This window comes from Megascapheus bottae, chromosome 11 (assembly GCF_031878675.1).
Source record: "Megascapheus bottae isolate mThoBot1 chromosome 11, mThoBot2.hap1, whole genome shotgun sequence".
NCBI classification, from domain to species: domain Eukaryota; kingdom Metazoa; phylum Chordata; class Mammalia; order Rodentia; family Geomyidae; genus Megascapheus; species Megascapheus bottae.
Window position 1 is genome coordinate 10,599,630 of NC_143519.1, and position 12,931 is coordinate 10,612,560.

The following is a 12,931-nucleotide window of genomic DNA, read 5'->3' on the forward strand; positions in this document are numbered from 1 at the left end:
TAACCCTTTTCTTAGAATCTAACACTTTTCTTAGAGATCATTGACTTAGAGGCCAGAAAGGGCAGCTTTGCAGAAGTACTGAAATGGAATCTGAGCATTTATCGTTATTTTATTTTATTTCATTTTTTATTTTACAGAGGCGGCAAACTTTGCCCCTGAAAAATCAGAGGATACTTTCTCTGGATAGTCCTTGACTAGCTGGAAATCTTGACTTGGTTTTAAACCGTAAGGTGAGAGTCTCTAGCTGCTCTGGTAACTCATCTGTGATGGGCAAAGGTCTGTCTTAATGGTGAAGGAGGGAGGATGCGCTTGAAAGTAAAGGGCATTGGCTGTGTAAATAAATAAATAAACAAACACAGTGTTCACGTGGTCCTCATGGCTGCCTTGCCAACTCTGTGGTTACCCTGAAGGGGGTGTGGAAAGAAGTCTCACTGAGCAGGGGAAGGGAGAAACTAAGGCCCTGCTACAAACCAGATGTGCACATTAAAAACCCTGTGCCCATCTCACTCTTGTGCTGCCCTGGGGAGCCCAGCATGTGAGCAGATCTTAAAGAACCATTCATGAACTTCAAATGGCTGCCCTGACCCTGAGCCTTATCTCACTGGAATCTGGACACCAGATTCAGCCTCGGGGAGGCTGGGCCCCACCCACCTGCTTCTAAGCCAGGAAAGGTGAATGAATGTGATGATCACATATTCCGGGAATTGTTAAGTTGCTGAGCAGACAGGTGATTTATTGCTATAGAAAGCCAGTAAGAGATTACAAAAGGGAGCAGACCACAGAGAGCAGTGGCTAAATGATTTCCTAATGGCCTGAGAGAGTCTCGAGGCCTCCCTCTGTACCCAAGTTAATAGCAGAGGCTGACCTTGAGGGTGGAAAGACAACCTGTATCATTAACCCTAGCTGGATAGTGTTAAAGAGCAGAGGAAAGAGGCTGGGGACAGGGACAATGCTGACGTTTGGGAAATCACTGAAAGGGGTGCATCTTATGGTCACATTTGTGATGTCTTAGGGCATGGAATATGCTCTTGGGGCTTTATCAGATGTGGTAGCACATGCCTTCATGAGAAATATAACTTAATGTCACAGTGCTGAATGGATATTCCTATTCCTATGAAATAAAAATTCTACAAAACAGTATTGCCTTACTTGATGGGTGCCATGACCCTGTCATCTTACTCTCCTCTACTGCACTGTACCAAAATTCCTGCCTGGAAAAACTCAGGAAGTTTATTTCACAATCAGCACTGTAAGTTGCTGCTTACTGCTTGCTAAGTAGAAGACCAATCCTTCAAGCACTATGTAGATAATGGTGGGGGTGGTTTGCATGTATAATGTCACTTGATCTTTCCAGAAATTTCTATACTGTATCACCATCATCTTCATATTTCAGATAAGGAAACTGAGAGTTTGAGCGTTTTAGTTACATGTCAAGGCGAAGGAGTTCTTGAGGCAGTGGGGATTTGAACCCTTGTCAAGGTCAAGGTAAAAGACACAAAAAGGCATAGGAGGCAGAAAACTGTAGTGTGAGAGGTATGCTGTGTGGTTTCAGTGTAGTGTATATGCAAGAAAACTGGGAGAGATGATTATAAAAGAAAGTACATCATTACATCATTGCTGTCTTACACAGTATGGCCAAATTCTTCATGGATGCCAATCCATCAGCTCAGGCTCAACTTCCTTTTGAAAATCTTCCTTTACTTTTGGAGATCTATCCTCTCTCTCTCTCTCTCTCTCTCTCTCTCTCTCTCTCTCTCTCTCTCTCTCTCTCTCTCTCTCTGTCTCTCTCTCTCTCTGTCTGTCTCTCTCTCTCTCATATCTTTCTCTATCCAACTATCATCTGTCTATTGTGGCTTAATAGAAATTAGATCCCTCAGAATATCCTTTCACACTACTTTCAGCATTAGTGTGATGGATGATTCAGGAAATAGATCCATTTCAAATGGCTATTTTATATTTAAAAAAGTAAACATAAAAATGCTGGACCTTTAACAGAATCCAAATTCGAAGACAATTTTCCTCACAGTTTCAATTAGAAATGTGCCTGCTTTATGCCAAACAGATCACTAAGAAAAAGAACTAGATGGCGGAAAAAAAGAACAAGATGGATATGGCCAGCGCACTGATAATGGAAAAAATGTGCAGATGCAAGATAACTATGAAACATCCCAAATCTTTAGTAGTTACATCAGTGCATATTAAAATACTGAGATAACATTTCTAGTCCTAAGATTGCTGTGAATTTAAAGTAAACTATGCCATTCACTGCTGACAGAGATGAGAAGAAGGGTCATTATTTGACATTGTGAGAGAATACTAAAATGACCAGTAAAGTGACTAGTGATAGCCACATGAAAAAGTCCCATTGTACTAGGACACTGAGAGGGAATCTACAATATAAGATTGAAAGATATAGAATAAACTTTTATGCAGAACTGTGTGCACTGTTCCACAAGGGAGATTCTAAAGTTCTTCAATACTAGTAAGACTAAGAGCTTCAGGCTTTTCCAAGCAATTATCCAGCTGCCAAAATGATAAAGTAAATCTGTGCATACTGATTGGATGAAATGTTCAATTATCTTAGTGTTGAAAACATTAATGTGCAAGTGCATCTATTTTTAAATAAAAAAAAAGAACAGAAAGCAAACTACATAAACTGCTATGTATGCATTTACACAGACACATGAAGAGAGCTGAAACACAAAAACATCAGGCTGTTAGCAATCTCTCACACAACCTGTATCAGTACATGCAATGTAAGCATATGTACTAAGGTATTCAGAGTAAAAAATGCATATTTTATAAAGCTTACAAGAAATTATTTATAAAGGGATGAATGTAGCTTTGAAACAAATAAGCCATTAACCCTTACTAGTTATTCAGAATATGCAAGGACATTAGGAGATTTTATATCTTTATAACTAAATCAGAATTAGAGCAAAAGTAATGCCAAGGAAAAGTCTTCATAAAAGTTGAGAAAAAGAAAACTTACAAAAAGTAACTATAAAAAATAAAAATATGAGCCAGGCTCGGTGGCTCACACCTGTAATCCTTGCTACTCAAGAGGCTGAGATCTGAGGATTGTACTTCAAAGCCAGCCCAGACACTAAAGTCAGTGAGAATCTTATCTCCAATTAACTACCAGAAAACTGCAAGTAGTGCTGTGGCTCAAGGGGTAGGGCAGTTGCTTTGAGCTGAAGAGCTCAGAGACAGTGCCCAGGCCCAGAGTTCAAGACCCACAACCCACTATATATATAATATAATATTTATTATTTTTATTTATTAATATTGTTTATATTATTTTTCCAAAGTCGAGGCCTTGATGATTTTAGCAGTAAATGTTTTCATGCAGATGATTTCAGTACCATTAAAACAGGTAAGGTTGGGAAGGGAGTTTGGCCTAGTGGTAGAGTGCTTGTCTAGTATGCACAAAGACCTGGGTTCTATTCCTCAGTACCACATCATAGAAAAAAGCTGGAAGTGGTGCTGTGGCTCAAGTGGTAGAACTCTAGACTTGAGAAAAAAAGTCCAAGGGCAGTGCTCGGACTCTGAGTTCAAGCCCCAGGACTGGCAAATAAAACAAAACAAAACAATAACAAAAACCAGGCAAGCTAGAGATTTACATTAGAACAAAATCTAGATACATAAGGCCATATAGTATGACACTAAATGTAAGGACCTCCAGGATATAGAAACAAAAGCCATATAATTGTTGTCCTTAATGTACTATGTTATCTCTCATCTCTTTTGCTGTCCTTTGGTTATCTCATATTGTTACAATATTTCACCTTGTTATTTGATATATTTTATATATGCTTAATTGGGTATTTGAAATAGGATAGGGAAGGAGGAAAATCAAGATGCGCAGTTCGGGGGACAGGGGAGGGAAATGGGGACAAAGATATGAGAAAGGGTATCAGAGTATGTAAAGTAATGTACCTTCTATCTGGTGAATATAATGCAACCCTTCTATTAATTACAATAAAATATAAGAAAAAATACATGAAAAAAAAAACAAGCAAGCTCATTATTCTATAATTCTGTTTAGGAGACTGAGATCTAAAGATTGTGGTTCAAAGTCACCCCAGGCAGATGAATCCATGAGATGCTTTATCTTCAATTACCAGCAACACAGCAAGATGTGCAGGTGTGACTCCAGGGAAGAGTGGACCTCCTTGGGCTAAAAAGCTAAGCAAGAACACCATATCCTGGGTTGAAGCCTAAGTACTGACACAGACTAAAAAACAACCACCATACAACATGGTAAGGGAAGGGAAATCCTATGAAATTGCTTGGTGCATTCCACAGAAATGGGAATAGATGTGTGTGTGTGTCAAATTCACATGCACACCAACCCAAAGACTGCCTATAAGAAAAGAATCCACCTCCACCTTGCTGGGAGAAATGTGAAACTAAAGAAGCAGAAATTTGGAGCTAAGTTGAGAAGAAAACAACAAACTTGGATTAGGAAGGTGGAGAAACCAGAGGAAGAAACATCACACCCACGAAGGAAACTCGTCCCCCACACCTGCCTTGACCCCATTGCTGCCTGGATTTACTCAGCTTTCATTGAGTGGAATGTGGCATTTTGAGTTCCAAGTTTTAAAAATGTGACTCTTTCAACCTCCATTTGAATAATGTATTACTAAACATCGAAGAATTTTTAAGTTGCAGAACTGTAAAGAGGTGTTGGTCCATCTGTACATACAATGGAAGATTTTTCTATCTCTCAAAAAACAGATAGTTCAGGCAGACAAAAAAAAAAAGCAAAAAATCCAAAAGATATATTTGAGACTTCAAACCAAAAGCAAATAATAAATTCAATCCAATGGCAATTACTAAAATAGTCAGCCATGTCAGGCAAGAGTCAGCCAAGGAAAAAGAAACCACTTCAGTTAGTTAAGACAGGGGTTAGGGATTTAGAACAAGAAATTGGTTCCACGTGCGATGTGAATCTTACAATGACAGATGGTGTGGTTCAGCCAAGGTATTAGCAGCAGCAGGAAGCCACTGCCATGCCAAACCAGGACTGGTAAAAAAAGGCAGCGTTTTTTCCAAGGAATTTTTACCATATATATATATATATGAGGGGCTGGGGTGGGGAGGGTGTCAAGATTTTGATGTGCTTTGATAAGTAAGTTTGGAGGATCCGCTCCTCTGCTGTGGACGGAGGCTTGAGGTCCCACAGGAGATTGCTGCTTAATGAAGAACATTTGCAGAGCCGGGTCAGCCTCTTTCCCTCCTCAAAGTAGGCAACTAACCACACTACAGGAGAATAGCTCTCTGAAGGAAGGCTGCAGACTGTGATGGGAACACTCAAGGTTTCCCAACACTATGATGTGGGGTACTGAGCCCATGGGTAATCCTGTAAGGGGAAGATGGGAAGATGGCTTGCTTCAGGCACTCAGACAGTCGTATCAGATGACCGAATTAGGACAGGGCACCAGGCTGGTGTCCAGATTGTCTCTGGAGACGTGGAATACCAGAAGACAACGACACCATGTGGAGGAAAGTGACCGGGTGTTCTTAATGTTCAAATACATAGATACCTTCTGATCAAAAGTGGCTCTTCATTTGTGAGGCCCAATGCAAAATGAAATCGAGTTGGCCTCTAGTTAAAAAGGAAGACAGAAAGAAATGCAAGATGGCAACATCAGAGCATCAACCCAAGTTCAAGCTCCTTCTCATTTGAGACCGGGTATGTCTGCCTGGATTTCATGCCTGTGAGTCTGTGTAAGTATAAAGATGGCCCATACAACACAACATGAATCTTCTCTAGGAAGTTGCTGGGCGACAAAAATCCAGAGATGAAAGAAGATAAAGAACTTAGGAACAAAGACTGCACTGAGGGTGAGCATTCAATTTATCTCTATATAACGTTAATATGGAAACAGTACTGGGAATTAAAGTGACAGGATAGAAGAGAAAATAGAATGAAATTGCTAATGCATTTATCTATCCCTGCAGGTAACTTGCTGGCACTGTCTAAATTTATATTATGCATTTGATGAGACATAATGGATCCACACTTTCAGTGTTGTATTTAGCGTCTTTCCTAATTTTTGAAGGACTTTTTTTTTCTAATTGGAAAATATCTTAGAGTGTGGAAACATTTATGTGATGGTTAAGTGATCTCACTGTATCTTTTCTATTCTTCTTCCATTAAAATCAGACAAATTACTTTGGCACGTTTTTAGTGAAAAGTATATGATTCTGTGTTCATGAAAATCTAAATGTTAATGATTCAACCCAGGGTATTTGAGTATTTTACTTTACCTTTCCTTTCTGCTATTATTGAATTCTTTATCGGAGGCAGCTATAGGTTTTGTGAAACTAAATTTAATTTTGTTTTAAAATTGATTCAAGGGCCAGGCATTGGTGAATGCTTGTAATGACAGATATCAGGAGTTGGCAGTAAGAGAGTTAAAATCTGAGGCTGGCTGGGGCGGGGGGGAAACAAGTGATCAAGACTTCATCTCAGAAAAACAAGCCGGGCATATGGGGTACAGGCGGCAGAGGCTGGAAGGTGGTGCTTGAGGCAAGCTCCAGGCAAATGTGTGAAAGCCTATCTGAAAAAAATAAACTGAAAAGCAAAAGGGACTGAGAGCATGGCATGAGGCCTTGAGGGCAAACCCATGTTCTAGCAATTCCTCAACCCCTGAACGATCTGTTCCAGAGAGTTTATTGGCGAGATCTTATTAAACTTCAGGTTGTTTGTTGATCAGCTGTCTGTTTGGCCAGTCAAGATTCTGTTTTGAGACTGAATAAAGAAATAGAGAACTTTGAACATTTCCAATTTGCACATATCCCTGGTACTCCAAGGAGATAATTTATTACAAAATATAATAGACCCATCATCTTGAACATAGGTACCAAAGCAGCCCGTGAACTCTTTCCACTGGGGAGGGAGGGACTGGTATTGCAGCCCCTTGTGGAGATGCAGGAATGCAAAGGGAACTGTGGGACTCACCTTGCAAGAGGCCTGCGCTCCCTTACAAGGACTTGATCAACACACTGAATACCCTTTGCTGGGCTGAGGGCAGGGGAAGGCCCAGCCGCCATCCCGGGAAGGAGTGAGGCGGGACCTTGTACTGTCAAACTGTGGGGTCCAGTTCTCTTCCTAGTGGGGTTGTGGAGCCCACCCTGATCTTCCCACATCCCTGTCGCAGAGGTGGATCCTGGGCTCAGTCCACAAGAGTGTCAGCAACAAGGAGGGCACTGGCTGTGGAAAGGTCTAGAAACAGTGCTAAGGCTGGCTTTCTCTTCATCTGCCTTCTCCCTTCCCCACATGTTTCCACTTCCAGGCAGTGTCAGAAGTAATTTACTGCTTTGTGGGGGAAAAATCATTTCTTCCTAGGTTTGATTGTGTATGCACATGGATTCCCCCCCCAAATTTATGTATTCCTTCCAAGCGTATTATTCACTTTCAAAAATTCATGAACATTGCTACACAAGATCACGTGTCTTCATCATCTACAATGTGTGTTTTGAAGCATATAGATATTGTAGAATGCTGAAGTCTAGCTAGTGTGTATTTCTGGTGGAATGATACACTCAAGCTAGTGTTATCTCAAGTACTTATCGTCTTTGTAATAAAAAAAGGTTTAAAATCGACTTTCTTAGCAGTTTCCAAGTCTACCATGTGTGACTGTGATTGCAGTCACCCCGCTACATGGCAGGCCTCTGTTTATCAACTGACCAGCATCTTCCTCTTTTCTACTCTCCCTAGCACCTGGGAACCAGCATTTCCTTTCACATCTTTCATTACCCCTGCACTTTTCCTGTGGTTCCGGTGTCCTGATCACAGAGTTGGTTTTCAGTATGTGAGGGCTTTCCCCACAGTGTAATGGTTGAGACAAGTGAAGAGTTTGCATCAGGAGCAGTTTGTGTGGCTGTGCTGTCTGTGTGTGCCTCTCCGTGAGTAGGCAGTAAGTTAGAACTGATTCCTGACAGTGCAATACTGGGAGCACAAACGCAAAGAGCTGGCAGTGGCGTGCACAGGCCCTGTCAGACCCTTTTGGATGTTTCCTTTGGAATCAACACTCTTCGCGAGACAGAGGCCTCATTGGAAGATGTCCTGTTCTTGTTTGCTCAGTGAACATTTTAATTCCTATGTGAAATATATTCATTTTTATTTCATGGTTATTTCGAACGAGGATTTCCCAGCAAAGAGAGAGGGCTGGTAAACACATAAAAAGAATTTACCCCAGGTGTGAGGTTCTTGGCTCATGCTCAGCCTCTAATGGCAATGACACAGCTGTTATCGACGCTGCAGGTGTCATGAGAGAAGGGGCAGGAAGTCTCCCAGGACTGGGTACATTTCTGGTTCTCATCTCAGTCTAAGATACCCAGTATTGATGCCTCTAGACTGAGGAAAAAGCCCAAACTACCACAACAGGAGGGGAGAGAACAAACCCCCCTGCTCAGTTGGGTGAAAGCTGGACAGTGTTCACACTTCTCTGGGTTAAAATGTTTTATTTCAGTTCATTCATCTGCAAGTATAATAGACTGCATGGGAGAGTCAAATAGTATAATTCTTTAGGAAGACTAAGTCAAAACCCAACAAAATAAGTACCAGGAAATGGGTTCTTGGAAGCGGGGGGGAGTTAGGCTTAGGGGAGAGGGGTAGAAGAATGAAGGGAGAAGGGGGGGGGGAGCGCAGGCAAGAATTCATTGCATATACCATAGAGTTGAGGCAAACAAGGGAGAGGATGGGTGGAAGAGGGCAAAGATGTCGAAGGGATGACACAGATCGAGATGCACTGTAGACATAAACTGCTTTGCTGAATGGCACCTCCTTTGTACAACTGCCCAAAGATAATACATTTTTGGAAGATTTATATTATCTTTACATAGCTGAATGGAGGGGTTTCAATTCAGCGTATCCGCTCACGAGGACAGGCATCTTGATCAATGACACCCTTGCTCTCATTCTCCCCCGTCTTTCCCAACCCCACCCACACCCTCCCATTACCTGGTTCCATTTCCCACCGATGTACATGGAAGATTATGATGACATTCACCCACCCTTTATCTGGAGTGTTGGTGGAGACTTATGATTCTGGCATAGCAGAGTGACTCTAAATGAATCATAGACAGGTAGAAAGCCAGATGGCCTAAATGGGGTGGTGGGTTTGTGTTCCTATGGTTAAGGAAGCTGCAGCTTCCTTCCTGGGGAGACTCAGTGGGGTACAGTGCAACAAGGGACCTGCAGATAAGCAAAATCTTTTTCTTGGGGCAGAGCAGATGCTGGGGTGTGGGAAAGAGGAGCTGCTGTTACGTGATAGGCACAGCCAGAGACACAGCAAGGAGAGCGCCTCAGCAAGGCTGAAGTACGCAGACTCTACACACTGGTTCTTCTCAAAGGACCTTTACAATGAACAGTCTTTGCTAGGCGCTCGGGGCATTCAGGGAAGCCAGCAGAGGTATCTTCAGTAGTGGGGAACGAGCCAGGCCTATTTTAACTCCAATGAGCAAAGCTTAAAAACCCTCATGGGGCCCCAACACATTAGCCTTCTGACATGCAACGTTCCTTACAGGAAGATAACAAAACCCAGATCTCAATTCACTAAAATCCACTCCATCTAGCATCTAATAGGAAAGAACTTTGTCCTTGCAATCCTGCACATAGAGAAAAACACAAGAACCAGATGAGTTCACAGCGGAATGTGAGCGAAGCTGCCAGGCAGAAATCATACCCATCCTTTCGCAAACTCTTCAGCAAAAGTATGACTTCCTGAGGCTAGCATATGGTTAGAACTGGAATCACTAAGAAAAGGAAGTCACAGACCAACGTGCTTTATGGAAAGAGTCATAGCAGCCTTAATGAAATTCTAGAAAAATCAAACCCAGGAATGTGCATACACACACACACACACACACACACACACACACACACACACACACCTACATAATGAAACTCATTAAGCAGTGCTTGTGAAAGCAGAGAAGGAAAGCATGGGAATATAATTCCTTGTGGAACTGCCACATTAAAGCCCACATATTAGAAAGGTCTGTGAATTAGAAAACTCCGCTATGATTCCATCTTACTCTAGTCAAGAGTTGTAGTTATCACAAATGCAAACTTATTGTGGGATTGTAAACTAGTGTAGCTAATTTAGGGTAGGGATAAAAAAGAAAAAGAGAAGGTACCAGTGGATTCCAGGCAACATATTTTGGTAAGAATAATCCAGATGTGCATAGTAGCAGGTCCTTGGTAACTTTACCTTGAAAAACAAAATGGCTTTAGAAGTTATTTTGCTTATTCATGTCCACATTTATCACACAAAGACTCAATCCCCTTAGAGTAAATATATTTTGTTTTAAAATATGAGCACATGCAAATTCTTAGTCATAATTAGAATATAGTTATATTGTAAAAATATACAAATGATCATTATATTCTAGTAACATATCACCCTTTCTGTTAAGAGCCCTCTCCCAGAAATGCTTTACAAGAGAGTTCATGGGGCCTATAAAATTATTGCTATAATAGTATTTACTAGATTATTCCAAAATACTTTGCTTCATCAAGAGGCCATAATTTTGTATCCTAAAGGAGGACACATATTACTATGTAAATTACTATGCCTTTTTTTCCTGGTGCCTATAAATTCTTTCTTGCAAGATGCTGGAGTTTAGCTCCTGGCTGAACCTTTTCTGGTGTTTCAAAGCATGTTACTCTTATAATGGGTCTTAGTAACATACACAGAAATATTTGCTATACTAAAAAATAAAAGGTCATGGAAATAAGCAGAAAACAAGATTATGGAAACAAATGCTCACTGAGTAATCAGTTTTCTTTCAGAGTTCCTTTACTGTAACCAGAAAAGATGTGTTTTAATGCTTTCCTCAATTACTTATGGGTAAATAAGCACTTTGCTTTAGTTGTATTCATGTAAGCCTATGTGCTTATTCCCTTTGAAGTCCAAAGTTCCATGAGATTTATTTTACCTCTTGCTTTGAAATTTTTTAAGTTGTGCCTCCAAGGATTTGTTTTATGCTAGGAATTTGCAATGTTCTTCCTTCATCGGAAAGTTTTAGATAACTATTTATAGATTCTCCCTGTGATGGATGAGAATTTACTTTCCTATCACCTCCCTGCATTTTCCCCTAACACGCTACAGCATCATTCTTCATTAAGTCAGTTTTCATGGTTTGGATTACTTTCACTCCCAAGGGAGACACTTTGTGTAATTATCATCATTCTTTGCTTACACAGCTTTTTGTTTTCCTTGTTCTTCTTTTTTGGAATTAGTTATGTCTCACTGTGCTATATTGTCCTTTAAACTCTTCTGGACAACAGGAGACTGTTTCTTGTATCCATCATTCCCTTTCCCCTCTGCTCTGGTAATTGTCTGTTTTTCTGTTCCAGTAGGGAAGAGTTGCTCTTATCTGCTGGGCTTCGTTCTGTGCTGTTCTTTCCTTACTGTTTGGTTTGTTTCAAGTTGGATGGCTGTGGAAGTCAGGCATGGCAATGGATTCTTGTGGAAATCAAAGGCAGAGGGCCTGGTTTCACAGCCAACCAGTAGCTGGGTTGTTTGGAAAATGAGTGTCACTACGAATCTTGACGCATTGTACATGACAGATGGTGTTTCTTCTTTCTGTGTTCATCTTTAGGTTTCCATCTGAATGGGTCTGGTGGTCTTAAATGTCCACTAGCTTTCTATGTATGTACGTATGTCATTGATAGAACACAAATGTACTGGGGTTCTTAACGATGCAACACAGGCATATTGATATTGTACGGACTACAGCAGGTGTTGATGGATTTGAGAGGGCTGACCCTGGAAAGCCACGGAGGAAAATGGCCACATCATATTATGAAATCCTTACATTAAATGTTACATAAAATTCTACCCTCCCACACTGGGGGTTCAACCCCATACTGGGGTTCAACAACTCAACCCCAAATCTCTACAGCCCAACCCAGGGTTCTCCTAGAACATGGCGGCTCCAGAATCTTCCAGTACACACCAGGGAGAGGATGGAGAAGCAAATCCAAGCTGCCATATTGTACAAAGTATTTTTAAAGGACAATAATTTTCATAAATACACTAGCTAAAAGGTCAGAGAGAAAATAATGGGATTGCCTTTGGTATGTAGAAACAGAATTGCTTTAGTTTAAACCTGACTTTTTCTCCCTTAAATACAATAACTTTTAGGTTTTTTTTTCTTCTTCTGCTTGCACTAGCAGGAGACAAAGGAAGATTATGTTGCATCTCCATCTTGTGGCAGGGATATATACAACATTTAGATACAATATATAGTAGAGTTATTATTCTCATGAAAGCCTGTGTATTTTACTGTCTTAACTTTGCATTGGCTGTCTTGCTTCCATCAGAACTCTCACCTGGCATTCACTAAATAAGCACACTTACGTGCACATACACTCCCACACACGCACTCGTGTGCACACACATCTACGAGCACAAGGATGCATGCACCCCAGGAGAGGCAGGAGCCTCGCAGACAACTCTCAATGTCTAAATTCATTCTCTAAATAAAATAAGCATGCAACCCATCAACCTTAAGCTTGCAGAGAGATGGCAAAGATTTCAAGAGGTCAATCACTCGCGATACTGAGAATGATCAGAGTTCCGTTCCGATTCAACAGGGTGAAGCTCTCAGTGGGATAATCAGAGTTTCGAAAACACCTAAGGCTTGGATTATACTAGGGGTGGAGTAGGAAAACGTAGTACTCAACACAATTCATTGTTTAAAAAACAAAATGGACCCAAACCACTGCTTTATTCTATAAGTTATAGTAGAAAAAGCTCTGAAGAAACTTCTAGATGTGATTATAAATCTCCAGGAGAGAAAAATATTGAAATGTTTCCTTTATATCAGAAGGAAGTGAGGATTAAACTACTATGAAACATTTTAAAATGAGTTCGATTGTGCTTCTCCTATACTATCTAGTTTAAAGCCT

General features: G+C 40.8%; 1 protein-coding gene across 2 annotated transcripts in view; it reads left to right on the forward strand.

The window, feature by feature from the left end:
- Nucleotides 1–5,426: 5,426 nt before the first annotated feature.
- The window catches only part of Oxgr1 (oxoglutarate receptor 1), a 37,938-nt gene continuing 30,433 nt past the window's right edge, over nt 5,427–12,931 (forward strand). Inside the window, exons 1-2 of one of the 2 annotated variants that reach the window (XM_090341697.1) lie at nt 5,427–5,698; nt 5,780–5,850. The gene's annotated coding sequence lies outside the window, so the exon portion shown is untranslated. Of the gene's footprint in view, nt 5,851–12,931 lie in introns of both variants that reach the window. The other variant, XM_090341696.1, reaches the window with a different exon arrangement.